This window comes from Dipodomys merriami, unplaced genomic scaffold (assembly GCF_024711535.1).
Source record: "Dipodomys merriami isolate MVZ:Mamm:240054 unplaced genomic scaffold, mDipMer1.0.p SCAF_362, whole genome shotgun sequence".
Classification (NCBI taxonomy): domain Eukaryota; kingdom Metazoa; phylum Chordata; class Mammalia; order Rodentia; family Heteromyidae; genus Dipodomys; species Dipodomys merriami.
Genome location: NW_027205182.1, coordinates 103,168 through 122,954, shown reverse-complemented (window position 1 = coordinate 122,954; position 19,787 = coordinate 103,168). Strand labels below are relative to the sequence as shown.

Here is a 19,787-nt window from a genome sequence, read left to right as displayed (position 1 = left end):
TAAAAGGATGAGCAGGCATAAAATGAGACTGCTGCTTTTGTTTCACCAGACTCAAAATGTGCCTTACATATAAGAATAATGTCCTTTATATGGGAACAAGCTTTCCGCATTCTTCCTTTCACTCATTTCCTAAGTTATGAGCCCCTGCTCTGCTCAGGCCCCAAGGATTCCAAAGCATGTTCTTGTCTTCAAAATCATACGAGAGGCTATAGCACATACCTTTAGATAGAATAATTACAGCCAAGTATCAGTGGTTGTAATCCTTGTCTGTAATCCTAGCTACTCAGGGAGGCTGAGAGCTGATGGTTGTGTTTCATATCCAGCCTGGGCAGAAAAGTCCATGAGATTCTTATCTCTAGTTAACCACTAACATGCCAGACATGGAGGTCTGGATCAAGTAGTAGAGCATTCTATCAGTGAAAAAGCTAAGCAAGAGTTTCATGTCCCTGAGTTTAAGCCCCAGTACCAGCATACAAAAAAGAAATGAAGGAAGGGAATAGAGGGGAGAGTTTACAGTAGATGAGTGGTGAATACCAAAAAAAGATTTCTATATATTCATGATCTCACTTTGAATAATTCATCACTGTGTATTTTGCTATTATTAATTAGTATAGGCATATTTTCCCTTTCAACTGATATCTAAGTGTCTTGACAACAGGGAAGTAATCTTATACTCCTTTTATATAATGAATTGCATCACTTCTCTCAATTTATCATCAATAGTAACAAACACATTTTGTAATATGACTCAGTACACACTTGTGCATCTATAACAATTTTTCCCAAAGTTCCTCTCACTCTTACATCAATGTTTTCTAATGCCAAGAGTCATATGGCAGAGACGATGAGCAAGAGATGTGACTTCAGAGGAGTGGATTATTTTTCACAAATCTTCAGGAAGTTACAGTAAATAAACTTAATAATTTGGCATACTGAAAGCTGAGAAGGCACAATTGTGGTTCACGTCCCTCAAATCCTAAGGCAGTTACATGACAAGAGGAAAATTTACTGTCTGCATCCAAGCATCAACGCAATACTGGAGCTGGTTACAGAGGAAGCCCTGGGAGGGAATCCAGTGAAGCGAGACACTTACCACGAGACCCTGATGCACAGGCATTAGCCTCGCACACCTGCTGCCAGTGCTGGGGAACCAATGAGTAGAAGGAAAGAATATAGTTCCACTTGATGCTCTGAATTAAACAGACAAATGGCTAAGAGTCAGCCAAGAACTATATGATGCATAAATAATCAGAGACAGAGACTTACACATCCATTCAGCTGGAAACAGATTCTAGCTCCCATTTAAAATATCAGCAGTAGTGTCAACCCACCATGTCATCAACAGTATTTTTTTTCAGCATGCTCACACAGCCAGATAAATCAGTGCATAGCTTTCCATTTTACTTGCGGATTGATGGCATTTGTAAACAGCTGCGTTAACACCCTCAAAATTCAAGGAAATGTTTTTTATTACACTGAAGAGCTTTTTAATTAATGTATGTAGCAATGGAAAGGCAGATCTTTTTGCTCTTTTTTTATATGGTTAGCATACGGGTTTATGGTAAAAGTCAATAATTTCTTTCACATACAGGTTTTAGCTCTCTACAGCTGAGTACTTCAGTTTCAGTACAAAGAACACACAAACCCCATGTCAGCAGCCATTTACAATCTGAGCCTGACTCCCTATCCACAACCCAATCCAGCACTCCACTGCAAGGATCTAGTGAGCCGGGTGCTGCCGGAGCTGTCTGTCCTTTGCCGTGTCTATGAACCTGTGCGTGAGCTGTCTCATGCTTTATCATACATTCTTTCCTCCTCTGCCCAGAGGACACTTACAAAATTCATCCCCTAACCCAACCATTACCTAGTATCAAAGTACTTACCCTCTTCCCCTCAAGCAGAGGGGAGTACACATCAGATTGTAGAAAGAAAGGCACATATCTCCACTGTAACCAGCACAGTATAGGCAAATAGTAGATTCACAATTAAAAAAAAAAAAAACCTGTTTGGTGAATTCATTCATGATAGTATTGGAATTTAAACAAAGGTCAAATGTTGGACATGCTCTTTATTACCAGTGCCTCAAGTCCACTTTTCCATTTACTTCTTTTTTCAGTTTGGCAATTTTTGCCTCAGGGCTGGCCTTGGACTATCATCCTCCTACATGTGGCCTCCTTCACAGTAGAACTACAGATGTACAACATAACATATGCCTTGTCACTGAGATGGAAACATTTCCATACAGGTTGACCCATTGTAGCAATGAGATGTAAAGACACTATGTTGAAACAAACTTTACAACTTTGCAGATGGGGGAGCAGAAGTGGAGGTAGGAGTTGGGGAGGTGGGAGGGAAGGGATGGTAGGGGAAAAACAAAGGAGGGGGTAACAAGGCTCGATAAGTAATGTACTCATTACCTTACTCATGTAACTGTAACCCCTCTGTACAGTGTCTTTACAATAAAAAATATGTTTAATGAAAAATAAAAAACTCAAACTATGATGCTCCCAATGCCCACCACTAGCCCCCCCCCACCCAGCTGGGATGACAAGTGTTAGCCACTGAGCCTGGTGGTTTTTAAGTAAACACTTGTATCTCTTCTTACCAAAACCAAGGTAGGAGAAATGGAAACTTTACAAGAGGAAAATGGAAGTAGAGACCTTATTTATTTATTTTTTTGCAATCTGACTTTTCATTTTTGCCATTTGATTAGGCCTTCGAGTGGCCACCATGGAGCAACAAAAAAGATCCCATATTCTCCAATGTAGGGGATTCCTGCTTATGACAAAAAATGAGCTCTTTTTTATCCTTGGTTTGTATGCAAACCCATTATTTTCATCACATTCTCAGAAATAGTTAATGCTCAAAAAAAGATTGCAGTCCAAGAGTTATTTTTTTAAGTTGCAAACCCTAGGAAAGGGTGATAGACTCCACTGTGTTGATATTCAAAAGAATCAGTGAAATAGGGAAAAGAAGATACAAGTCACTTTTTCTTCCTTGTGCCAGCCCTGAGTACTGTCCCTTGGCTTTTTTGCTCAAAGCAATGCTCTATCAGTTGAGCTACAGCTCCACTTCTGGCTTTTGGAAGATTAACTGGAGACGCGAGTCTCATGAACTTTCTCATGCTAGCTGGCTTCAAATCTGGATCCTCAGATCTCCTGCATAGTGAGAATTAAAGGCTTGAGCCACAAGTCACTTTTATACACCTTATTCCACGTGAAGTTACATTCCTTAGGTGCTTGTAGACAATTACATTTTGTCACTATAATAAAAGAAATGTGCAAGAAGCTGGCATCCGTTAAATTTTTCATTTAAATTTGCTGTTTGTCAAACAATGTCGTGTCTGTTCTTGACTCTGGTGAGTCAAAACAGGCAATTATGTAAGAAATAAGAAATGAGAATCCACAATTCTTGTCATAGATGGCGATTTACATAATGAATGCTGTGGACGTTTGACATGGCTTGGGCTCCTACCAGGGGCAAGGAGGTCTCAGACTTTGAAAAGGGTGTCTTCTCCCCACCAGGGTCCTGTGGAACATTAGGTACATTAGTGCAATCAACTTAAAAGAGGAAGTCTAAGTTCTTGGCCTAGTGCTGTTTCTTAGTAGTCATAAATCTTGCTGTATTCACATTTCTGAGCCTCAGTTTTCCCCGCCAATCCCAGGAGGATACTGTCTCTGCCTAATCGCTTTCCCTGCCACATGCACAAACAAGATAGAGTCAATAAAAACATTTTCCAACTTACTCCTGAGCTGTGGGGTATGAAAACCCTATTGGATAAACACTAAGTTAGCACATGCCTTCTTATTAGGGATGACCAAAAACCAAAACCAAACTACAAAGCCAAAAAAGTCCACGGGATTGTTTTCACTGTTGGTCAGGTTACCTTCTTGCAAAGTGGCAGGCAAAACCATACTTGTTTATACATTTGCATCCGCATATATTACACTGGAAAGGATTCTCGGAGCCATAGCCTCCCATATGAATAGTGTAAAGGATATTGTCTGCAAAGTACATGTCACAGAGCTGCCAATGGGACAGGAGCTGAGGATCCTGGACTGGCAGCTTTGGGGCTGGAGTACTTGGCTGGCTGTTTCCTATGCTGGGAGTGTGGGTGTCAGCACTGGGTTCCCTGCTTATCCGTGCCACTGGCCTGTAGTTCCTCTGACAGTGCCATGGCCTTGGCTCTGAGCTTGTGGGAGGGGAGCTCTGAGGAATAGCTGCTGACACAGCAGAAACTACTTTTAGGCAGAAGGATGCTGGGTCATGAAAGGCGTTTCATCAGAACAGCGAACCATGTCAGGGGATGCGGGGTTTGGGTTTTCAGGTGGCACAATGGACAATGGTATTTGCTAGGATGGAGGAGGGTCTCTTGGTAGGCCACGTGTAGGGTAGATGTGGTTTTTGCCAGTTTCATAGGAGCCAGTCTGGATGTTTGGAAATTCATGGGTAAAATCATTAAGATAGTGGCTTCCAAACCAACATGGAAGACGGATTTAAGTTGATGAGTGTTCTTTCTGCTATACACTAGATTGCTTGTTTGTTGGTTGGTTTTTCTGTGAAACTCCCCACATCTTCTGGTCAGGGTTATTTGTTATTACAACAATTAGGACATATTGATAACTATTTTTCCTTTCATTTAGATATGTGTGGACCTAACGTTAGTGTTCATTTACATTTCCCACATTTACAGTCCATAAAGGCATCAAGGTTTTCCATACTCTTGATATTTCAATATACACATGACAGCTAAATGTTATTTCTGCCATATTTCAAAGTATCAGAAAAAGATATTTTTTCTTAAAAAAATCTGTTGCGATATGTTTCAGTGTTTGTACAGAAACTGCCTTTAAAATTGCTTTTAATTGAAGTATTATTTAGTTCACAAATCTGAGAGTTGAATCTGCTCTTTCACTGTAATAAGTCCTTTTATCCTACAAGGGGATAGTGAAACAATTCTTTTAAAGTTATAAATACAGATGAAAATTCTGAAAAGAAGTAAAACTAAAGACTTTTAAGTTGGAAATTGTATATTTAAAAACCTAGTTTGTTCAATGTCTAATTTAAATAGGTTAGTTTGTCATTGCATTTTTTATACCTCCAATATTTTTTAACTAGAGGTAAATACACTAGAGTGGATGATTTTCTTTCTTTTCAAACTAAATCTACCTTTATTCTGACATTAGTGCCAAGTGAGATTGATAACTGTAGTGAAAATCTGTTACTCTTTCTATTCCTTTGAAGACCAAAGAGGTGCTGTAGCAGTCACCCACCCTACGAAGGCACAAACCTTCAGAGAAATCTCCAGAGTATCCTTTTCCTGCCTTCTATCTATTTATTGTGTACAACCGCCTAGAAAAAGCGGTTATAGAAACACTTGGGAAATGTGATGAAATATTTACAAAAGCCAGATCCTGGTCTCCTCTTCAGAGTTGACCTTTTAAAATAGTTTCTGTGCATTCCAACTGTAAAAGTCTACGTGTACTGTGACAACACTATATGGAAACTGTGATTGAATTGTCACCTTACGACGAAGGATAAGAGGTGTGAACATGGAATATAAAACACATTTAAACACAACATTTGTTTATAGAAGTAATACTTGCTAAAAAGACAGAATAATTCATTTTGAATAAGAGGCTATTGATTTTTTTATATTGTGTAATAACTAGCTTACGCTGAAGAGAGCTTGGTCAAACAATAAAATATTGTTACTTAAAAATAAAAAAACCTATTGGAAGTGACCAAGTCAGAACCACATGACAGCCTATGTTAAAGAATCCATTCTTTTCCTTAGTTTGTTTTGTTCTGTTATCTTGACTCTCAGCAATTCAATCCAAGTTTCTCTACATTCATTAAATAACATTTCTTGTTAAATTTCTCATACATACAGTTTTATATACAACAAGTACAGAAGCTGCAGATTATTCACAGAAAGGAGAAAGTGAGAGTAGTAACCTCCTTCTAACCAAAAGCAAGCAGGCTTTCCTGTATGGACCCTCCTAGAGGTGAAACATTAAAACAGTCACATCATGTTCCCCTTTCAAGCCCTCTCCCCAAGCTCTCCTCAGCCCATCCACAGCACACAATTGAGAATCACCCATCCACTTAGGACATGGTGATCTGCAGGCAGCAGCAAATGTATTTCACATTCAAGAGGAGAAACATTAGCAAGCATACATTTAATACGCTGTGTGCCGCAAGGAGTGGGGCTGAGACTTGCCATTTCAGCTTCACTGCTTAGACTGCAATCTGAACAAGAGTGTGCAGTGATGCAGTGTGTTTGGCCCTTGTCTGTGCCAAGCAGCAGTTTTATCATCAGTAAGGAAGCATTAAGTGAACCCCAGGGATAGCATATGTATTGTGTTTAGAGGAAGGGGTGAAAATCCATCAGTGCCATGTAATTTAAAAGGTTTTCATGCTGTTCATGGGAAGCTATAAGCTTAGATTCCTTTGTCCCAGTTAAAGAGAAAATGGTTGGAGCAAAGAAAGATGGATTTAAAATGGTGGTTCCACATGGAGTGAATTTAAGTGATAAAGGAAGACAGATAGGATAATGGAATTTGCCCAGCATGTTAGAGGAGCCACACATTATTTTGTATTTGCAAAAGAGCACACTTTGAGAACTCTGAGTTAGACACCTATTCAAATGAATCTTTTTATTGTCTCTGGTTATGTACTCCTTTAGTACCTCCTTGTCAGTTCCCAGTTGTCTTCTATTAGAGAAGAACTGCAATCGGTCTGTATACCAAGAACTCATAAACTTGAGGGGAATAGGACAAATAACATAGGCTAGATAAGCAGACAGAGATATATGAATAAAGATTTCTTGATGTACATTAGATTCTTTATGCATTCTTGTGCCAGGAATAAAAAATTTTAAAAAGGAAGATCACAGACTCACTTACTATTATCATTTCAATTGACTTTATTGGCTATTCATCCAATCTGTCCTGTGTTTCTTAAATTATTCAATTCCCTGCAGCCAGGTCATTGTTTCAGGAGCTACTGCTGTTTATGGTATCCCTCTCCCCCAGTTCCACCTACTGAAATCCTATCCCTCCTTGAGGCCTCGACTCCAGCATGAGCTTCTCGAAGAGCTTTTCCAAACTCTACTACTGAGATTCAGCAACGCTGCTACTGGGATTAATTCTATTCTACAGGAAATTGCTTTCAGCCATGGTTTTCACTGACCCACAGTGTGCAATACAGCCCAATCTTGTTATTAGTAGTGGTGTGATAGGGCCCCCACCAATAAACCATGAGCTGTATAGGCACTGGTCAGGCTTGGGACACTACTGGTGCACAGTGAGCCTGTGCTGTGCTGGGCTAATGAGTCTCCATTCTTCCACCTGTTCCAAGTAGAGTGGTTACACTTTCAGCACTAATGCCATCCCTATCCCAAAGCTATGTTATCTAATCAGTATATAAGTACCCTAAGAAAAATCATGACTTTGGAGATGGTGCAACAGAAAGACTAACTCTTATGAAACATATTTTTCTTTATTATTATATCATCTTTAGATAGTTATACAAAAGGATTTCAATTCAACACGTCAGTTTATGAGTACAACTCATCCCAATCAAAGTCATCTGGGAAATACTTTTTAAAGAAGTGGCATGTGTCCAAAACCATGTTTATCCTGAAGGTTTATGGAGCAGTTGAGAAACTGAATAGCTTATCACCCTAGAAAGGTTGAAATGAGAGGGCAGAATGTGCAAGAGTATGTACAAAGAGTGTACAAGGATATCCTAGTGGCATTGGGCCTTTATAGAGTCCGAAATTATAGAGTCCAAACTTTACTTTCATTGCCAAAAAATGTTAACACAGTATAATATATACAATATACATATATACATATATAGAGAGAGAAAATCTCCCCTAGCTTTTTGCTAGAGACAATAAGGATTTGAGAAATTCATCAAGAAAATACCTAAAAATAACTAATTTTCTGTCTTCCTCACTCTACAAAACAGTTATAAGACCTTGAAAAAGAGACAAGGAGAACTTACTGGCAGGATCCTGTTAGTGATCCTAAGTCAGTGTTTTCCCAATACCTATTCAAAACATGTTCACCTATGAATTAAAATCAGAATCTTCTTTGGCTTTTCATATGATGTTCCAAAGTGACTCAACTTTTATTAGCATAATATATATACATAGATACATATATATATATATATATATATATATATATATATATATATATATATATAGTGAGGGGGGATAGATGGGGAGGTGTAGTGGGTATGGGTGACAGTTGTAGGCCTTGAATTCAGGGCCTAGGTGCTGTCCCTTAGCATTTCTGCTCAGGCTGGCCCTCTACATCTTGAGTCACAGACAGCTCCACTTCCAGTTTTCAATGGTTAATTGGAGATGTGTCACAGACTTTCCTGTTCAAGCTGGTTTAAACCACAATCCTCAGATCTTAGCCATTTGAGTAGCTAGGATTACTGGCACCCACCTCCAATAAATTTGTAGATAGTATATCCCCAGCTAACAAAGTTCCTCCCCAAACTGCGCCCCCAAAACAAATTACATCCTTAGACAACATTTCCAGAATGTGAGAGAGACTAGGTAAATAAGCTATATTGCTCACAAATTACAGAAATCCAAGGCTACAATGCCTTTGACTATACTTATCTACAAGCCTAATGTATACAGATGCTGGAGGGAATGTGGCCAGAAGGGAACCCTACTGCATTGTTGGTGGGAGTGTAAACTTGTTCAACCACTTTGGAAAGTTTTATCGAGGTTCCTCAAAAGACTCCACATAGAGCTCCCCTATGGCCCAGTAATCCCACTTTTGGACATTTACCCAAAGGATCACAAACAAGGCCATGCTGAAGCCAGCACAAGTATGTAAAAGCTACCAGCACAACTATGTTTATCGCAGCATTATTTACCATAGCCTAGATATAGAACCAACCCAGATGCCCTTATTTGCAATATATAGTATAGGTATGAGTCAAGCGGAAAAGGTCAGATAATGTGATGTTAGGAAAATGAACCCTTAAATATGTATTTTAATGTTTTCGTTTCTTTCATGCATGTGTTTCTAACGCATTTATAAGATTATTTCTTTGTTGCTTTGTATGTCCCTCCCCCACAGTGTAACCCCCGCTTTCACTATATTTGATGTCAGTATAACATGTGGAGGAGATGGGGACAAACAAGTCGTTTAAGGATTCAGGTGGACCTGTTGCAACAATGAGAAGTACAAAATGTCATATCAAAACCAGCTTTACAATGTCGGTATGGGGGGGGAGGGGGGTATAATTGGGTGGGGGGAGGGGGGAGGCGGGGAAGGGAGGTGAAGGGTAAACAAAGGAGGAGGCTGCAATGCTTGGTAAGAAATGTATGCATTATCCTGCCCATGTAATTGTAGCCCCTCTGTACAGTATGTTCTCAAATAAAATAAAATTAAATTAAAAAAAAAAAAAAAGAAAACGAGCTTTACAACGTTGGTGCGGGGGGGGGGGAGGGTTGGGGGGGGAGGCTGGGAAGGGATGGGAAGGGGAAACAAAGGAGGAGGCTGCAATGCTTGAATAAGAAATGTATGCATTATCCTGCCCGTGTATTTGTAACCCCTCTGTACAGTATGTTCACAAAATAAAATAAAATAAAATGAAAAAAAAAAGAAATGTACTCATTATCTTGCCCATGTAATTGTAACCCCTCTGTACAGTATTTTCACAATTAAAAAACATTAAAAAAAAAAAAAAGACTTGAATAGAGTGTTTACTCTTCATGGAGAGAACATTTTACGGGTCTCCAGGAATCATCACATCATAAACACCAAATGCCTGAATTGTTCAGTAGTTCCGACTGCAATAGTTCTCCCTAACTTGAAGGAGGAAGGAACTCAGGCATTTTCCCCTGAGACAAAGTTTAACAACAGTCAATGGTTCTCATATTGACTCACTGGGCACTTTACTTTGATTTGTAATGACTACAAAACCTTGGCATACTCTTTCTCTTTTGACTGAGTTCTAACATGTTGACAGATTCGTTCAGTGGACATGCCAAATTATCATAATTTAAGAAGCATGAAATATATGCTTAAACGGAGGCAAGGCCGACCAAAAATAGCCTTCTAATCAGTTTTCAGAAGGGGTACAGGTCAAAAAGATCAGCAAATCTGCTAATGACTCACATTTCAACATCTTGCCAACAAGACACTCTAATTGACCAATTTCCAGCTGCTCTGCCCAGGAACACGATCGGCAGTTCTAAAGAGCAGAACTGAATCTCAGCCACAGTGCTGCCTAGATAAGATTAGGAGAACGCACTGCATGCTCCACTTCTTGTACAAAAAAACTTTTAGACCCCCTACGGAATCCTATATGGAAGGAAGAATTGGAAATATAAATATATTCACAGCCAGACAAGTAGGTAGCAAAATATTGATTTTTTTTCTTCTTAAACAAGTAAAATCCTGCACTAGGGGACCTACCATGAGGAAGAGGGAATTGTTCGCCATAAAAAAAGAAGATGCAAACTCAGGAGGGGAAAAGCCACCAGCATCTCACAGCAAGGGCTGAGGCTGTCAGATGACCAGTGTAGCAGAGCCAGGTGTGGAGGTCCTGGAAGGCATCAGCAGGAATCAATGCATTGAGGTCTCTGTCCAGGCTCATATTACAAAGGAGTGTGAAATCCAGCAGAGTTCTCCTGAGGTGCCTAGGATATCCAGGAGCCCAGTGTTCTGATTTGGTTTTGTGTTGTTCTCTGCAAGTCATATTCTTATATAATTCTTATATAATGACAGCCTTGTAAAAAATAAAATAAAATAGAAAGGATCTTACAAAGCACCAAAAAGAAGATGGGTCCCAACAGCAAGTCTATGCTCTCTGGAAAAAGTGTGGCCACTGGAATAGGAGAAGGCCTGGACTTGGAGGTGGAGACCTTAGAAGGCAGGTCCATTATTTTGTTTCTCTGAACCTGAGAGCTCAGTTTTGACATAAGAGCAGTATGTGCTGCCATGCGTTAAAAGGTTATGTTGAAGCTGAGCACTGGTGACTCATGCTTGTAATCTTAGCTATTTCAGAGGCTGAGATCTGCGGGTTACAGTTCAAAGCTAACCCAGGCAGGAAAGTCTCTTATCTCCAATTAACCACCAAAAAGATGTGGTTCAAGTGGTAGACGAGCAAAAAGCTAAGGAAGAGCATAAGGCTCTGAGTGCAAGCCTCAGTACCATACCATCACACACACACACACACACACACACACACACACACACACACACATATACACACACACACACACACACACACACACACACAAATACAGAGGCTGTTAGTGTTTCATTTCCTATGGATGACAATTATACAACCAGAAATACTAAGCTGGGAATTGATCTTTTGTTTTTTGTTCCATCTTCTTGATACATAATTACAATCTAAGGATTTAATCTAAACAGGGAGGGAGAAGGTCAAATGAGTGAAAAGCATTGCTCTTGGAAAAAACTGTGAAACAATATCCCGTAAGTATACATAAAATTTGCCGTGCTCAAGAATTGCTATATTTGTGACTACAAATCTGATCACAAATGAAGCATTTAGGGGAAATAAAGGGAGAGGGTTGGCTCAAATGTTTTTCCACAGACAAAGAGATATTTGTTCGTTGGTGCTTCCATTAAGCCAGTGTGTGTGGAAGAGGAAGGTGAATACTCCACACTGGGAACTTTCCAGTCATTGCGGCACTTGCCCTGGCCAGTGCCAGCATTAAAATATCACAAGAAAAGTTCTTTCCCACAGTGACTGTGCTGTTGGAACTCCAAAAGATTCTGCTAAGATTAGTTACATTTCATAACTGACATGTTTTGAAATAACTCTTTTAAGATCTGAATCACAATGAGATTCCAGTGAAAGTACACTAGTGTCTTCGCTGTGCTAGCCCACTCCATGAAGGAATTCTTAGGTTCCTTTTTGCAGTACTGCTGGAATGAGGAAGAGGGAGGGAAAGAAAATGAATGGTGAGAATGATGGAGGTGAATAATATTAGAATATAATATAAGGAAACTCATTGAAAGCTGTTGATCAATAGGGAGTTACAAGGATGGGAAAGAGAGCAATATAAAAGGAGTTCATCTACTTAAAATTTAATATATGCATGTATAGAACACCTGGTAAAACTCCTCTGCCCAAATAATATACACTAATAAAGTGTGTAATAGGAAAGTAAAACAGGCTCCATTAGGGGTGTAACCATGGAAGGGGGGGGCAAAGGATGAACAGTGATTAAGGACATCATACGCACACATGAAAACAAAACAATGGAATGAGTCAAATGGTTTTGAGAAGAGAGGAGGGAAAATGTCACAGTGTAACTCCCTTGTGCATATAACATGTTAATAAAAAGATTATAAAGAATAAAGATAGACCTTAGGCATGCACTGTCAAAGCAAAACATAAAAATCACTATGGCACCACAAACTAATTCTTAATGTATAGATACAGGAATGAGAGGATTGTGAAAGTTGATGGAGCAAGTTCAGTAGAAGATGAGAAAGCTTCAGAAAAGACAATGTTTTATTATTATCATTAAGTAATTTTATAAAGAGGTTTCAAATTCATAAGACAGAATGCAAATACAATGCATATTCATCAATGTCATTCCTTCTATTGCTCCCCTTCATTTTCTCCTCCCATCCCTACTATCAAGTTATGTAGTTCAATTTTCACATAATGTACATTTACTATACAGACTGCATTTGCTCATATGAAAGCTCAGTTTTAAATGCTTAAATGTAAGGGAAGGAGAAAAACACAAACCCAGTAAAAAAAAAAAAAAAAAGACATAATTCAGGAAAAAACAAAATAAAAGCTCTTATCCCTACCATTAGCCACACCTCAGTTTATGCATCTACAAAGTGGGATGCTAATGATTTATTTATATCATAGACATAAATACCGCTGGTACTTATTTCCTTATGTGGTGCCCTGCCTCATGGAGTAGTCATGGCAAGGAGTAATTGATGGGTGTGGCTTTCCAGATGGGGCCTAATGAGCACTGTCATGGGTCTCTCTCAGGATTTTTTGGCTCAATCTCTCTGCAGATGTTGCTTCCATTTTGCAAAGTTACTCCAGTGACTCCCCATGAAGAAACCTGGTGAACAGACACGATTGCGAATGTGAACCTCCCTGAACATGGAACACTGATCTCCAGCCTTGGCTTCAGATAACTATAACTATGTCAGGAAAGGTCTAATAGAGTTACTGGACTTCCCAGGTACTGGGAATTAAATTAGAAATTTTATTAATTTGCAACTCAGTAGAGAAATTATATTGCAGAAAACAAAGACAATATTTTATTGCCCTTGCATTCCTAGGGCCTAGAAAGCGTTCAATAAAATGTTTGTATACTGAATGTTTACTGTATGCCGACCACTGTAATAGGCAATAAGGGTCTAAATGCCTGCAAACCTCTCCAGATGTTCCAATACAGCAGTTCATAGCACAGCAGACTTAAACAGCCCAAGTTTCCTTTCTATCAGAAAATTTATCTCACCTACAATGGCCAAGAGCTTCATCCTTTTCATTTCTATCTCTGATCCATCCAGGAGAAGAAAACAATATGAGGGAAAGTCTAGGAAAGCAGGAGATTCAAATAATCCAACCTTGACAAATTATTGTATAGTTTTTGAGTTTTTCTCTCTACAGGTTGATATAAGTTGAAACTGAACCAAACAGTTTATGAATCCCTCTCCTCCCTCTGTCCATCTCTCTCCTTTTTCCTCTCCCTCTCCCTCACCCCAAGTATGTATGTGTATATAGACATATATACATAATATATATAAACACATACATTTTTAGCCACATTGGAATATGTATCTCTGATATTTTTAATTTAATGAGCCCATCTGGAAGCAAAAGAAAAAAGTTATTTATTTAAACAACTTAGAAGATATATTTGAACACTATTTTGGCAGTGGGTGGTCTTGAAATTATACACATCTTGGCATGGGAATTAACTTTTTCTAGATATAGGTGATCCTCATATTGCATGCTTTCAATATGCATGAAACTCTTTAAGCATGGCTGATTTTTTAAGAATACCAATCTCCCAGAAAAACAGTTAACATTTCAGTCATCACAGTAATTACTTGAGGTACAAATTTCATGTGAACTCTTCAGTTCACAAACACTTACACATAATCTAGGGCTGGCCCATGATCAATGAATGTCGACAGTGGTTTTTTTTCAGTTGGTCATCAAGCTCCAGCTATTGTTGAGTTCCTACACAGACCGAAAGCCAGATAGCTCTGTTACCTTCTTTATGACATTTTACACAAGTGGATAATCAAGAAATGAATTGATGCTCTGAGCCAGTGGCTCATGCCTATCATCCTAGCTAGTCAGGAGGCTGAGATCTGAGAATCATGATTCCAAGCCAGCCTGGCAGGAAAGTCTGTGACACTCTTATCTCCAATAAACCACCAGGAAACCAGAAGTGGTGCTGTGACTCAAGTGGTAGAGCGCTTGCTTTGAGCTGAAGAGCTGAAGGACAGCACCCAGGCCCAGAGTTCAAGCCCCATGACCAACCAAAAACAAACAAACAAACAAACAAAAAAACAGGAAAGGAATGAATTGAACCAGGCACTGGTAGCACATGCTTACTCTTATCTACTCAAGAAGCTGAGATCTGAGGGTCACAATTAAATGCCATCCTTGATTTAAAAAAAAAAAAAACAGTAAGTCTTGTGAGATCCTTGTCTCCAGTTAACTAGCAAAAAGCTGGAAGTCCATGGAACTGTGACTCAAGTGGTACAGCACCAGCTTTGAGCAAAAAATCAAACAGGAAAGTCCCTGAGTTCAAGCCACAGGACTGGCACAAGAATGAAAAGAAAAGAGAATGACAGATGAAAGTAAAACAAGAGAAGTAGAAAGTAAAGTAGAATTGTACATGATTATATTAGAGAAGATAAAACAAGACTGAGGTGAGTAAGATGCTGTGCTGTGACTCATAATCACATCATCCAGTAAATGTGAAAACAAACTCAAGTTGTTTCAACATCTTTTTGCTTATATTACACAAGGAATGGCAAACCACTTAGGATTTAAATGGTGCACCTGCAATGGATTAAAGACTAATAAAAACCAAATGTCAACCTGTTTTGCCAGTGTTCAAGCCAAAGCAGTGACATTAGTTGCCACATGGAAAGAAAATTACAATAAGGAATTTGAAGAAAGACCTCTTATTTCCATTGTTTTACAAACTGACATGTATTGATTAATGTAGAACTATCTGGTGAATCTGTTGTTCAAATAAAGATGCTGCTGTGGAATTTATATCCAGACTCCAAAGAGACAGAAGAAATAGCTGAATGGTGATACCACCATTTAAGAGACTATAGATATGTAGCCAGAGCAACATGGGGAAAATTTATCAGGATAAATGAAGGAAGAGATTGAACAGAAAGGAAAACATATATCCCAGAAGAAGTGATACCAGCAAAAAATACTTCACACTAAAACAATTATGAGATAGTTTACAACACTGGCAACACAGAAGATACAATGTGAGAAGTTGATAAAACTAGAAAAGAATATGACAGTTTTCTAAGGTACAGAAAATCTGGTCATTCCATCTCATAAGTAATAGGTAAGATGGCAAGCAAACATTGTTTAAACCACTCTTGATAAGTTATTTACAAAGAAATATATCATTTTAAATTTTAAGGCTTCTAATGTTCTAATTACAATGTAAAAGTGGGTATTTTCTATTGTCCTACACACTTAATAATAGATTGGAGAGAATCCTTACTGTTTAGCAAAAAATAAATTAAATTGGCTAGGTGCCAGTAGTTCACATCTGGAATCCAAGCTACCCAGGATCTGAGTGAATTAATGAGAAAGAAAGCCAAAAGTAGATCTACGGCTTAAGTGGTAGAACTCCAGCCTTGAGTGAAAAACCTAAGAGACAGTGCCTAGGGCCTGAGTTCAGTCTACTGACATAAAAATAAATAAACAAAATGCAATATAAATTAAATCATTAGTTTCATTTCTCAACATTGTAAAACTAACCAGATGACAGAAGCAAGTTCAGGCTGTGAATTATTTGGGCTCAGGATTTCAGAGGTGTGTGATCATTTCAGCAGGAAGGGCACAGAGAAGCAGAATGGTCCATGTGGTAGCAACAAGATCAGAAAAATATTGCCATCCTATTATAAATATATCAAGGTATAAATCCATCTATTAGAGTAGAATCCCCGTAATCTAGTTTTCTCCAGACACACCCTCCCAGACACCCTGAGGCTGCTTTAGGGATGTCCTAGATATTGCTTTATCCACTCAAATAGACAATGAAGGTTAGCCATCACAGTCAGATGGATTTTTCCTATTGATAGTACTAAGATCAACATTTAAAATATTATCATGTACACTCATTTTTTTTACTGCCATGAACTAGTGAAGGTTGCCTGCACTTTCTAAATTAAAAAAGCTAAAATATACAAGACATTCTGGTATGTTGCATTTGATTGGCTATTATAGTCTAAACATTTTTTAATTACTTTAGCTAGCTATTGATTAGTTTAGAATAAGACAAGAAACACTACTTCTGTCTTCCTGCACAAATGAGCAAACTTGCTTTTTGATTTGTAAACCCAAAGATAAAGAAAAGCACAATACTGAACTGTGAGAAGTCCAGGTTCAAAACCAGCCTCTACCACAAACTCCCTGTGTGACTCCGAGCAAATCCCTCTATTCATTCTACAAATATTTATTGCCAGACACCCTGCTATGTGGTGAGGCTACAAAATTGAATACGAGATGGAATCTTGTCTTGGAGAACTCACAGCCTATTAGGAGAGAAAAATCAGAAATGGTTATAGTACAGTTCTCATCTATAAATCAGAACTAATAACACCTACCTCCCAGTGTTACCAAGAGGATAAAATGAAACTGTATGGGAAGGCATTTTGCTATGGAGTATTACGAGAGTACTGCCTAGTGCTGTTATCATTGTGCTTCTGAAATAAATTGCACCAACTTGTTCTCACCCAGAGGTTCTCATAGTGTGGTCTCAAACAGCAGAATCAGCATCACTAGAAATGTGCTCACATATATAGTCCCAGGCCTCCTCCAGACCCACACACTAAGAAACTCTGGAAGCCAGGCCCACCATTAGAGACAGGCCCATCACTGACTCCTGTCAACTCTGAATTGTGTCAAAGTTGGCTTGTGTCTGCACAATCCCTCCAGATTCTGATGCAACTATCTTGGAAAATCAATAGTAAGTCCAATGACTACTAGTCTGACAGAGATAAGTGGTTCTGGTAGGCACAAGAGCCTGTGAACTATGTAAATCTTAAAATTCATTTCCTATTTAGCAAAGAGGAAATTAAAGTTTCATATAAGTGAGTCACCTATCTGGACAGGGTAATTAACAAAAACTCTAATGAGATAGTCCCTAGTTAACCTGGCTTTGAAACCCTTACACCTAGGTTAAGAAACGTTTAAAAAAAAAAACAGAGTGGAGTCTAACCCTTAATATTTCAGCCTCCTAAGTATCTAGAATTAGAGGCATAAGCCATAGATGTGTGCATTTTAAGGAAACAATGCCACAGAAATTCTAATAAACCTTTGCCAAAGTAGTATGTAGGAGACCATATCATCTGAATAATTATACAGTCCTAGTCCTTGATATAATGATCTAGCCTTTGATATAGTGATATAGTAAACTGACTCAGTTTTAGAATTCTTCTTGGAGAGTTCTTATTTTATTTTATTGTAAAGATGCTGTACAGAGGGGTTACAGTTATGTGAGGTAATGCATACATTTCTTGTTGAGCATTGTTACCCCTCCTTTGGTTTTCTCCTACTATCCCTTCCCTCCCCCACCTCTCCCAGTCCTCCCCCACCCCCAGCCAAAGTTGTAAAGTTCATTTCCAACATAGTGTCTTGTGAATCTCAGTGTTACAATGGGGCAACCTGTGTCCTTATTTCAGCATTTTGTTGTTTCCCTTCCCCTCCCCAAATTAGATAAATGCATATACAAGATGCAAGTAATCAAATTCAAATATAGTGACAACAGGGGATATACCATAGGGGAAGAACACACAAAGGAAACAAAAGAAAATCACACAGTACATTAACAAAAAAACCTGGGTGTTCATATCTTGGGATTCATTTTGCTTAGCATCATCTTATAAAGTCATATGTTCGTAGCTTTTGAGCTTTTCTGCTCATCTAATAAGATTATCCTAATTGTTGCAATCTAAGGGAAACTATAAGACCTTCAACCACTCTGGAAAGCAGTATGGAGATTCCTCAAAAGATTCCACATAGAGCTCCCTCACCCAGCAATCTCAGTTCTAGGCATTTACCCAAATGATTACAAACAAAGCCATACTGTGAAAACAGGGGTTATACTGTGGGGGATGGACATACAAAGCAAAAAAGAAATCATCTTATAAATTTGTTAGAAACAATAGCAAGAAAGTAAAACCATTTGAGACCTTATCTTGGGGTTCATTTCACCGAACATCAACTTATCTGCCCCCTGTTTTCACTGTATTTGATGTTGGTATAATTTGGGGAGGGGAAGGGAAAAAACAAATTGTTTAAATAGGGATACAGATGGACTCATTGTAGCAATGAGATGAACAAGACATTTTGTCGAAAAACAAACTTTACAACTTTGGGGGGGAAGGGAACGGTACCGGGGAAGGGGAAGGGAAGATGGGAGGGCAGGGATGGGAGGGGAGGAGAAAACAAAGGAAGAAGCAACAATGCTTGATAAGAAATGTACTCATTATCTTGCCCATGTAATTGTAACCCCTCTGTATAGTATTTTCACAATTAAAAAATCTTATTAATAATTTAAAAAACCAAGGCCATACTAAAGCTACCAGCACAACTATGTTTTTTTGCAGCATTATTCACCATAGCTAAGCTATGGAACCAACCCAGATGCCCCTCAGTAGATGAATGGATCAAGAAAATGCAATAGGTAGGTAGGTAGGTAGGTAGGTAGGTAGGTAGGTAGGTAGGTAGGTAGATACATACATATATACATACATACATACATACATACATACATACATACATACATACATACATACATACATACATACATACTAGAATTCTATGCTTCCATCAGAAAGAATGAAATTGCCACATTTGTTAGGAAATGGAAAGACTTGGAAAAAATCATATTAAGTAAGCTAGATCCAAAGAAACATAGGTCCCTTGGAGACTTCTTTAAGTTCTACATCCTCCATGTTGATGAACATTTAGCTTTTTGCAAGAAAGCTGTTTTCTTTTTATGTATTTTTTATTGTAAAAATACTGTACAGAGGGATTACAGTTAGGTAATGAGTACATTTCCTATCAAGCATTGTAGCATCCTCCTTTGTTTTTCCCCTACCATCCCTTTCTTCCCCACCTCTCCAACTACTCCCCCCCCCATCCCTGCTGAAGTTGTAAAGTTCATTTTCAACATAGTATCTTGTACATCTGGTTGTTACAATGGGTCAACCTGTATCACTATTTAAGCATTTTGTTTTTTCCCTTCTCCTCCCCAAATTAGAAAAGTAAATATACAAGATGCCTGGCACGGGAATCAAATACAGTGAAAAACGAGTTATACCAGGGGGAGGAAAATGCAAAAGAAACAAAAAAATCACATAGTACATTATAAGTACATTAAGAAGAACAGCAACAAAGATAAAACCTCGTGTCCCTATGTCAAGAAAGCTGTTTTCTGAGCCTTCAGCATTACTTGTGACTGGATTATACACAAATGAAGCAGTGATCTGAAGTATCTAACTTTAGTAGCTAGG

General features: G+C 38.6%; 1 long non-coding RNA gene and 1 pseudogene across 1 annotated transcript in view; both read right to left on the bottom strand.

Annotated features, from left to right (window-relative positions):
* Positions 1 to 19,787, bottom strand: part of LOC138804419 (uncharacterized) — a 304,458-nt gene that overhangs the window by 213,315 nt on the left and 71,356 nt on the right. The window lies entirely within an intron of this gene.
* LOC138804424 (zinc finger protein Pegasus-like) lies at positions 3,883 to 10,984 on the bottom strand (annotated as a pseudogene).